At 38.7% G+C, this 11,535-nt stretch overlaps 1 protein-coding gene across 1 annotated transcript in view; it reads right to left on the bottom strand.

The window, feature by feature from the left end:
- The window catches only part of RNF182 (ring finger protein 182), a 45,079-nt gene extending 34,023 nt beyond the window's left edge, over positions 1-11,056 (bottom strand). The window contains exon 1 of the mRNA XM_075213098.1: positions 10,902-11,056. The gene's annotated coding sequence lies outside the window, so the exon portion shown is untranslated. The remainder of the gene's footprint in view (positions 1-10,901) is intronic.
- Positions 11,057-11,535: the final 479 nt, after the last annotated feature.

Consider the following 11,535-nt stretch of genomic DNA (forward strand, 5'->3'; position numbering starts at 1 on the left):
TACAACAATATTTTTAGCAGGCCAAATACACTGAAAGAAAATATACAAGCCCATTATGGGATATTAATATAATACACATCTTATTTGGGTTATTTAAAAAGTAGTTAAATTGTATGTGTTATTAACAGTAAGTAGTGTGAATGTAAATAAATCCCCCGGGGAAGTGTGAAAGTGAAAACTTCACTTTCTCAAGTATTTAAAATATTAAATGAATGCTTATGCATTTGTAATGAATGCCCTGCATTAACAGATTAGTCAGATTATCCCAGTAACAATCTCTGTCTTCAGAGTGTTGTAGTAACCATTTTAAATTGCAATTTTAATTACGCAATTTGATAATAGCTGCTGTTGATATGTGTTTTAATTGAAAATTAATCAATAATTTACTATGAAATGCCCCATTTTTTTTTACCAATTTACCACCTCTCTTGGCTTTGCCACATAGTTCATTTACTATATACAGTAGTTCTATGCTGGTATTCTTAATCAGTCTTCCAAAAGAATATGCTTAGCTCCTAGATTTTAGTGGTGTGCAGATGTAGAACTATATAGTTGGAATAAAAATTGACTGCCTAAACAAATGATAAACTGACATATTGCAAAATGTATGTATATATATTTGTAGGTTCATTGAGTTTTCTCCAACTATCAGAATGATGAAAATGACACATGGGGGTAAATGTATCAAGCTGAGAGTTCTCTGGCAGGTTTGAAAAACCAATCAGATTCTAGCTATCATTTATTTAATGCATTCTACAAAATGAAAGCTAGAATCTGATTGGTTGCTATAGGCAACATCTCCACTTTTCATACCCGCTGGAAAACTCTCAGCTTGATGCGTTTACCCCATGGAGTTTCCAAGCATGGTATTGCTAGACTCCACCTATTCAAAATGACAGAGGGTAGTGTTGTAGTAGGGTATAGTAACTGGCTTTCTTTCTACTGGTGACAGGCATTAACTATTTACTATGTTCCCCATAAACAGGCCCAATCTTCTTACATATCATTAATAATAAAGTGGATTATACAGTGTATAAAATGAAGGCAAAACAAACATAACTTTTGTTGTAGTCTATCTGTTTCCTGTTTAGTTTATACCACAAAATAATGTGCTTTGTAAGATGGTTTATTTATATATAAATAGGTATATGGACTGATGTGAATGATAAAAACATTCTCTGCAAAGCGCTGCATAAGTTGTCATTAATTAAAAGTTAAGAACAATAATAATAATAATAATAATAATAATAATAATAATAATATATGTAGCATATTATCATGTAATGCACAGGAGGAATATAATTAGCAATTATATTGTTTTAGAATTTTGTTGATGGTAAATTTATTGAAGATTGGACTCATGTCATCATGACTCATGAAGTCATGTTTTGGACAGAACCAATATTCATATAGGTGCAGCCTATTAATTCACTAGTAACCACAGGAGACATCACTGGGATACTTTAGGTCAAATATTTATGAAGCACTGGTTCCTAGTGAATTGTTAGGCTGAACTGTCATAACTATTCGTTAAGCTAAAAAACTGCACACAATGGCTGCCTCAATAGTGTGTTGGTGATGTGCACTTTAAAATGCATATAGGGCTTGGGTTACCACATAGGTGTACAGAGGTCCATGCAAAAATGCAGGTCTGGCCTTATTTCATATGGTTCTCTGTATGTAGGAAAGGTTATTTTTTATAAGCAGAATAAGATGGGTGAGTGGTTTTGCATCATCTGATGGGAGGATCTGGGTGTACTGGAGGTATCCTTTGCTGGGTGCAGACTAGGATGAGATTATTTAAATGATATTAAAGACAAGGAGAGGGTGCATTTAGGGGGAACTGTTTGGGTACTTGAGAGGTGCTCGCAATCAGGACATGCCTGTATTTACACCTTCCAGGTGCACTTTATTTGGGAAGATGCATTTTGACAAATTTAATTGTAGAACTACAGTGCCAGCATGCACATGTCCCCACTGCATACTGTCACTTGTAGTGTCACAAATGGGCAAAACAAGTGTTGCCTTGATGATAAATGTAACAGTAGTGCCCTGTTTCACATAGTAAATAATAGCAGTGCCCTCGTTCTTATAAAAAATAATAATATTGCCCCATTTCATATAACTAATAATAGAAATAGTGGTCTATGTCATCTACATTTTGTTTCATTTCTCCATATGAATTACAGTGGATCAAGGAAAGTTAATTTTAGGTATTAATTATGAAGCCAACCTTTTGAAAAACCAAAATCACCACCTTCATTTGTTAATTTAGTTATGTTTACTTGGGGTCACTGATTGCTATTGCATTTGGTGGTTCTTTTTTTTTTTTGTGGTTGAACAAGTAATGTTTCAATTTTCTCAATTCGGCGGACAATTATACTTTAACATTCATCACTTCTTAGATACTTTATTCCCCCTGTATCCTCACAGCCCCACAAATAGATATTTTTACCCATATCTTTGTTAAGCTCTAACTATATAATACATCCATTACTTTTACATGAACCCATTCTTTTCAACATATCTTTTCCTTTAACAATTTCATCATCTTTTCCTTCCTCCAGTCCACCTTCTATTTCCATGTCTCCCCCACTTCTTTCCTCAATCCTTTCATTCCTTCCTTTAACCATTATCGCATGTCCATTTCCTATTTCTACCCACCACATTCCCACCTCACTGTCTGAAACACACTGATTGTTTATCCCTACAGCTATGCAAACATTCATCTTATTTTCCATTACACTACTCTTATTCAATAACTTATTTGACATCTTAATTTGTAATTGTGCAATTTGCTATGTTTCATCATTCCCCATAGCAGTCTACACCATTACTGTGTTATTCCTAATCTCTCCGCTCACCCACCATCTACAGACCCCTGCTCATGTATAACACCACCCTGGACGTCTGGATCCAGAACTTGCAAGCACCGCACCATGGCTACGGACAGCTATGTATACAAATAATTGCTGTGATTTCAGCAAAACCAATGTCCAAGGGACCCTAACTCAGCAATATTTACATTGAACATATCTTCCAAAGCACTGAGTACGTAGACTGTGCAAAGTTCTAACTCCATATCCTGTAGATGTAATCTTATATTAATGTAAAGTGGAACTAGTTGGTTACATCATACACAATTGCATAACTATTTCACTTTTCCCTAGCGACTTATAAGCTCATTATGAACAGTCCACTAATAAGAGTCCCCAAGGAGTGTGTGAAGCAGAAGAAATGGTGCTGTGGAGATTGAAGCAGATGGGGATATTAGAGTAGGACTGTATGTAATCCACATTTACTACTCAGTGTTTCACGCTCCCATCTGCTTTCCATTTTCCGCCATTGTTGTTTGATTATTTTGTGCATTCCTATTCAAATGAAATGTTTCTTATGTTGGCACAACAAATCATGTGTAAAAATACGATTGTCAAGCTAGACTAAATATCCATTGAACCTGGAATTGTGTCTCCAGAGCTTGGAAAACCTCTAGAGAAGGCAGACGGCTGCATCATCATTATTTTCACTATTTTTACACTATATGCCACATTATGTTCATTCTGAATGCTCATGTCTCCATAATCTAACATAAAGCAAGTAGATTATGCAGCTAAATCTATTTTAGCCAGACAAAATTAAAAAGACGTTCACAGGTGGGGGATACAATGGACATTTATTGCACCCAGTTAAGTGCAGACACACATGTTGTTATTAGTGCTATTCGTTTGTTTCTTTTTCCATTAATATATGAAAGCTTTGTGTACAATGTGATATAGTACACATATTTGTCAACATCTGAATACAGTTTCCAGGGACACGATTCTGCATTCAAATGAATATACATACGTCAATAATTATATTTTCTAGGAAAATGTAGATCACTTTGCTTTTTAAAAGGGAATGACCAGTGGACACAATGGCGATACAATTTTAATGTATTCTGAATTCTCCCCTTCAATAAATCGTATACACTGGTTAGAACAGAAACAGATATTGAGTATTTTGTCTGCATAAAGTACAAGTAATGTGATATTGTGTTAACCTTAACACAGGCATAAATAGGAACACATTTTTCTTTAGGGAAATATTTTAACAACTGCGTGTATCCCTTAAAATGTTCAAATACAGTTAAGCAACATGAACATAAATTCAATATGAATGTGAACTAATCACAAAGTTAAAAATATATGGTCAATGAATCACTTATATTAGTGGCAGCTTAGTGATTGCCCCCCTAAGGGAATAACCTTCTTGTACATTTATTATGTGGAAGGCTTTTGCCTATCTCTTCTGAAGATGTTACTATTATGCTTGTTACATCTTCATTTAACATGCGAAGGACCTCCTGCTCAAATTTACAGATTTGCCAGCCATCATAGAGGCGAGACCAGATACTAGAGGGGGAGTGGTCAGCCCACAAAGGACAGCTAGCACCATAGTGTACTATATAAAGAATGCAGTTTGTATATAAAGAGTACACAGTCTTGACCTGCCCCTTAGATTGGGCAGAACAGTCACCAAAAATAGGGCTTGTCCCACTAGACCAAGTTTGGCTAACCTGTGGCACTCCAGGTGTTGTGAAACTACAAGCCCCAGCATGCTTTGCCAATATATAGCAGCTTATTGCTGGAAGGGTATGCTGGGACAACACCTGGAGTGCCACAGGTTAGCGAAGCCTGCACTAGACTCAGAACATTTGACAGACTGTCCTACCTGTTCTTGTTACTTTTACCACCTGTGGCTGCTGGTTTCTTTAGTTGCAGCATGTCTGGATCCTGGACTGTTGGGGGCCCTTTTGGAAAATATAATGGGTACATTTAGAAAATTCCAACTAGCCCCTGCGTAAAATCAATAGGACCCACAATTAATACTTAGGTCTTCCTCCAGCCCCAACATTAAAGTAATGGTATTCCCATTTAATAAACCTATTTCCCTCCATCCAGACAGCCCCTGCAATAAATTAATTGCATTTACGTATAATAAATATACCTATTTCCCGCAACCGTCACTACCATTAAATAATTCATATTCACATTTAATAAATAGAACTCATGCTCCTCAAACTCAGCCCCACATTCAATTAATAGCCCCCAAACCACCCCATCTTAAATTATTAGTCCCCATTATAAATTTAAATTGCCCCACTTTCATCCTACAAACAAAATAGCACCTATGATTGAGCCACCACCTACCACACACACATTACATTGCCACAAGCCCACTGTGCCATCACACACACATTACTCTGCCCCTTCATCACCATGCTGTGCCTCCTTATGATCACACTGTGCCCTCCATGCTGCTTTTGCCCCCCCCCTTCTCCTGGCCCCCTTTATCACCCTGTGTCATACTGCTTTTGCTCCCTCCTTCTCCTGTGCCATGCTGCTTTGGCCCCCCTTCACCCTGTGCCATGCTGCTTTGGCCCCCTTCACCCTGTGCCATGCTGCTTTGGCCCCCCTTCACTCTGTGCCATACTGCTTTGGCCCTCTTCACATTCTGCCATGTTGCTTTGCCCCCCCCTTTCACACTCTGCCATGCTGCTTTGGCACCCCTTTCACACTCTGCCAAGATGCTTTGGCCCCCCTTTCACACTCTGCCATACTGTCTGTGCTCCCCCTTTTCACACTTTGCCATGCTCCCCCTTTTCACTCTCTGCCATGCTTCCACTTTTCACTCTCTACCATGCTCTCCCTTTTCCCTCTCTGCCATGCCCCCCTTCACTCTGCCGTGCTCCCCTTTCACTCTGCCGTGCTCCCCTTTCACTCTGACGTGCTCCACCCTTGCTTCCGTTCCTTCACTTACCTTTTCTATCGACTTCTTTCTTCTCTTCTGTCTTCTTCCCGACTCCTCTCTGCGGCGCTCCTCACTGAATGTCGGGCGTGATGACGTCACGCCCATCATTCAGTACAAACGGAGCAGAGAGGAGTCGGTGAGCACCGCAGTCACTTGAGTATTTTTTTTTTTTTACGTTTTCCGCTCTCCCCACCAATGAAGAGAGTTGGGGCCTACTGGGATAGCACCTACTTTTGTGCAAGGCTGCAGTAAATTAATAGCCCCTTATAGTGGAGATGTACACAGGGGGATCCCCGCCATTAGGGGTACCCCAAGAAGACACCAGAGAGGAGTGGCTGCATAGTGGCTGCTACAAGACACAGCATCTTGTAAGCAGGAGGAGCCCTTGAGACAGGAGGGAGAAGCACTCCCTCTAGTAAGAGATACCAAGAAGTAGATGTGTGGTAAGGAGTCATGTGGAACAGATAATATATTGCAGGTGGAGAATCCCTGGATACAGGGAAGGAGAAAGCAGAAGCAGCCTGATAACTTTATACAGCGGGGGCAAAGTAAACAGTTCCAGCATGGCCTCTAAGAAATGTCCCTGAAGTATGGGAAGTATGAGAGTGACAGAGTCCCTGGATCTTGGGACATTATTTATATTTACGCATGGGGAAAGAGGGGAATGTCGAAAGTATCAGTATGGTGAGAGGAGAAGAGGATTCCTGGTGTAGGGATGATGTGCACGGGAAGAGAGGCTCTGGTGAAGGAGATGAAGTGTAAGAAGCTGTGACCTGCAGTGCTGTGGAACTACTGTGCTCAGAAACACCGAGTATGTAACTGTCATCCATATGTATCTGCAACTATTATGACAAAGTGTGTGCAGGAGGAGTTGGCTTTAAGGGAGCATATTTTATTGCAACCATCATGATTTGTGCTGGTGGAGAAGCATTTAATCTCTTTAATTTGAACTGAGATGGCCTTGCGTCCAATATTTATTCAAACAGCTTCCACTGTTTTACCACTGGTGTCCATTCCACATAACCTGTGCTAAGCCCTCTGGTTGCGGATTACACACTCACGCCATATTTAGAATGTAAGCTCTCTAATGTATGTCCCTATTTTATGTATGTACTGTTTTCCCTATTGTACGCCGCTGCGGAACACTGTGGCGTCTTACAAATCTACGATAATTATAATAATATTTAGAGCTGAACAGGACAGCAACAGGGAAAGGGGCTACAACACTACAACTTGACGCCCCAAGTAAGTGTTTGTGCAGCATCAGTATGGTTTCACATTCTGATGCCTGCAGAATACAAAATGACTTTATATTTGAACATCCTCTGAGGTGGAGGAAACCAGGTAAGGGGTGTTACAAACCTATTAGCAGCCTGTACTTTAAGGCAATGAAATGACCCACTACCAGATCCTGCCAGCTCTTGAAAACGTATGGAGGAGAGGCATACAAAGTAGCAAGTATGAGTTATACGGAGGTAAAACTGGGAGTAGAAGTAATGACTACTTCTGACTGCTTGAGGAAATATCTTGTATACAGTATAGATCTAGAGCTGAACCTTGCTCTTATATTCTGTGTGCAGGACAATCTCACTAGCCAATCATCCTGAGGTAACACTCCCCAGAAGACTAATGACTACATCTGTGTGCTGGAGATTGGCACACTTTTTTTGTAGCACAGATCTGTTTCCTGCTAGATGAAAATGTTACTTAATTTCATATATGGTATATTCCTATGGGCCAATTCAATTAGCTTTGAGGTTCTGTAGTAACCTCGTGGATATGTTACTGCACAATGTTCCAAGTAATAATCTTCACTCGTTTGTGTTTGCACCTCATAGAAGTGTGAGCAGAAATGAACAGTGTTTTCATTACTATAATTGTGGTATTTGTGGAAAGAAATATAGTGAGGTTACTACGGAACCTTGCGGCTATTTGATTTGGCTCATATATGTAGGACAATTTGAGAGGTCAGTTATCTAAAGGAAACACTAGAGGAAAATGATCTCTAATAAGTTTACAGAAACACCTGGCAGCCATTTTTTTTTAGCACCCAGCAGGATTCTGGAGATGAGTCTACCATCGATGGAGTCTGGCAGGTAGGCAACTATGGGTCTTTGCGCATATCTGTGTCTAGAAAGGTTAAAATGTTATAAAATATTTCAACCTCTGTTCTAATGACTTTCTGCAGTTGGCAAACACTTTTTCAGTGTTTTACACTTACTAGCTGCTGTTACAAGCCCAAATAGCTGAGTTCCCATTTAATGAAGACTGTGACTTAAGGTGCCCATGTACACACACACACAATATTTTTTTTATGATGCAACCATATTAAATAATATACTCATGGTCACTAAGAGGATGTTCATGTCTACCCATAGACTGGGCTCTCAGGCTTAGCAAAAGCTGGTGCTGCACAGGCACCTAAGTGTGTGTGATGCGCAGACCAATTGGAAGCTAGTAGTACACTTAGTAACCTCACCCCGTTTCCCTCCCACCTTTAATCCACCTTGGATAGGGCCATTTGAAAAAAAAAAAAAAATGCTGGGCCCCCAAGGCAGGCCTGAGCCCAAATACTTTTTAGCTCCTCCAGCACCCCATTTCCATTTCATGGTACCTGAAAACAAGTGTATTTGTGTGTATTTGCAAACAAGTACATTTAGAAGTGTGTTTGGGCAGATTAACCAATCATAATTAAGCAATCTACACAATAAATCAAATTTAACAAATTTAGATCATTCTGTACAAATGTTTTACTGACATTATCATTCTATTAAAATTCACAGCCAACAAAGACCAACAACAGAGCAAAATGAGGGGTGGAGACAGGGCCCGCGTGCGAGCCCTTATTGTCCTTACTGGCACATTGTTAGGGAGCACTGCATGGAAATGTTCGACTAGTACTTTCATTTTCTAGTGTGTAGAGAATCTGATTGGTAACTTCTCTCTGCCCTATCTACTGTTACAGAGGTTAATATCATTTTTATCTGATATTTCCCATACTTACCTAGGGATTCCCGGGAGGCTCCCGAATTTTGGGGAGTCCAGAGTGGATAAACCTTCCGCATTCGCCGAAATTCACGGCGTTGAATGGCGGGTGTGGTGCTTAATCGCGCCATTTAGCGGGGCTATGGTGGCGCGGCAATGTCACCACGCCCCCTCCTATCCCCTGTCACATGACAATTTTAAAAGTTGGCATGTAGGATATTTCCAATTAAGCATAGTATGTAGCAACACGAATAATACATTGCAAATCTGTTAAATATATACTTTTTAATGTTGTTAACGTTAATCAGCTGTATCTGTAAACACTGCAAGAAAATACAACATATGGGTTAAGCGCTTAACACATTTTCCCCATCTTGGAAATATAAAAAAAATGGTGAAGACTGATTATGCACAGCAGACGTAACACCACACACCTCAGTGTGTTACAATACTGTGTGCTGTGTCTGTATCCAAGCAAATATCACAAATGATCTATAGAGACTACATAGCAGGGTTATGGGACCTACTCTATATAGGGAGTAACACAGATGTGATTGTTTTTTCACCTGCTAATTCCCATTGCTCTAAATCTGACTTACAGTAAGAAACAGCACAGCTTATACTATTAAATAGGCAAGGAGAAAAGAGGTACATGGGCACCACCATAGAGGAAATATATTTGTTTTTCCCTGTTATCTCTTGTTCAAAGAACTTACTAATCTTTTCTGCTGTGTTTTACAATACCTAATAACGCTGACATTTATTTTCTATTAAAAAAATCAAATCAATAAAGCAGGAGCTGCAATAATGGGAAAGTATTATAAGTTAAATATTAGTAAAACTTGGCTCTCCTGAGTGTACTGGACATTCCTACAAGCTAAATATATTTATAGAAATCAGTATTAAAATTAAACACATTTGTCTAGAAAAATAAATTTGAAAGATCAAAATTCATAATGCATTGCCAGAATATAAATTATTTTGTTGGCTTATTATGTTGTTCACTTATAGAGTAAAAGTTAGAAGAAACCTCTGCAAGCTCATCTGACCACAGTGAGGTGATGACATATTAAAGACAACAACAACAACAAAAACAATAATAATAATATATTATTATAATAATATAGTAGTAATATTAGTAATATGATAATACTAAAGTGACTTAGAGACATATTAAAGAACAAAGTAAATATAAAAATAACAATATCAACGTGACTTAAGTGACTTAGTGAATCATTCTACAAAATAATAATAAAAATAATAATAATATGATAACACTACTAAAGAGGCTTAGTGACCTATTAAATAACTAAATAAAAATAATAATAATATCACATTGACTTAAGTGACTTATAGAAAATATTAATTATAATAATTTTCTCCTACTATTATACTTTAAATCCATCTTTTTTACTTTGATTCCCAATTATGCACCAGTCAAGATGTTACTGTCCTTATCTCACATAACAGAAAAACCCTTCTGAATGGCAGGAAATCCCATGCACAGACCCTAAATACTTGGTAATCTGCCTTTGTCAGGTTTATTGCACTGCATAATAAAACGCATCTAATATCACAAATCATTTAAACCTCCCTTTGTGTTCTGTATTATTAATGCAACAATCTTTCAGAGAGTGTGGCAGTACAGAGCAGACAGACCTTCCTTTGTTCAAGGTAACGTTAATCTGTAGAACAAAATCTTGTCTAAATTCAAATTTCCATAAACAGCTTCTCTCTAAGGTGTAATGACAGGCACCAAACAGCACTAATGCCATTCCAACAGTATATTTTCTCTTAAAGCATATAATGTTTTTTCCCCTCACTTTGTAATTTTGTGTTCAGCTATCCTTTTATCCTGGGACGTTATTGCACTGTGACATATAAGATGAAAACCACCTATACATTTGATTTCTTTGTGATCCATTCACTTAGCTGTACCTGCCTGGCTTGAGCTGCACTATCTTAAGAAACCATTGGTGCAGTATAAGCTGCCTGCAATGACAAAGCTTGGATCCACAGGGAGCCACTTTGCAAACAGTACACAGAGGTAATGAGGCACCGCCATAGAGTGGCCTGCAATACAGCCACAGGTATTAAAATAAAAGAAGGCTGCTTTCATTTACCTGGGGCTATGGCTGGAAAATTGTACAGATCTGCTTCTGCTCCTCCTCCTCTCCCTGTGTTCTCCCCATCAGCATCTGAGAAGTGAAGCTTTGTTACTACTACATAGCAGACTGGGCAGCTCCTGGAAGTCACTATAGCAACAGACCGCCTAAAGACTCACTCACTCTGCAGCTCTAAACTGGTACAGCAGCTTTAACCCCTCCCGAGTTCATTCAAGAATTCCCATTGAGTAAGGAATGGAGGTTGCAGGTGGAGCTAATATCTCGGAGGCAACTTGGATTGGTCATAAGATGCAGAGCTGCTGTGTGATGATGATGCTATTAATAGGAATCAGGGACATAGGATTCCATCCAATAAAGAGTAATTTGCAATTCAATGCTACAATGTCATTACAAACTTGAATCCATTGATATGTGAAGAGTTTTAGCCCGTTTCATGACCAGACTACTTCTTACATTTTATAGAGCTACCATTTTTTCTGCGATTAACTTTTTTATTCCTTTGTCTAAACAAGTACATTTTATATAGTTAGTACAGATAGCTCTTTGAAGCATATGAGAGTATATATTGTTCCGACACACAGCAGAACTATCTATACATTTGTTCTTGTCTTTCTCTTGCAAGTAGGACAGG

The sequence above is a fragment of the Mixophyes fleayi genome, chromosome 5 (genome assembly GCF_038048845.1).
Source record: "Mixophyes fleayi isolate aMixFle1 chromosome 5, aMixFle1.hap1, whole genome shotgun sequence".
Classification (NCBI taxonomy): Eukaryota; Metazoa; Chordata; class Amphibia; order Anura; family Limnodynastidae; genus Mixophyes; species Mixophyes fleayi.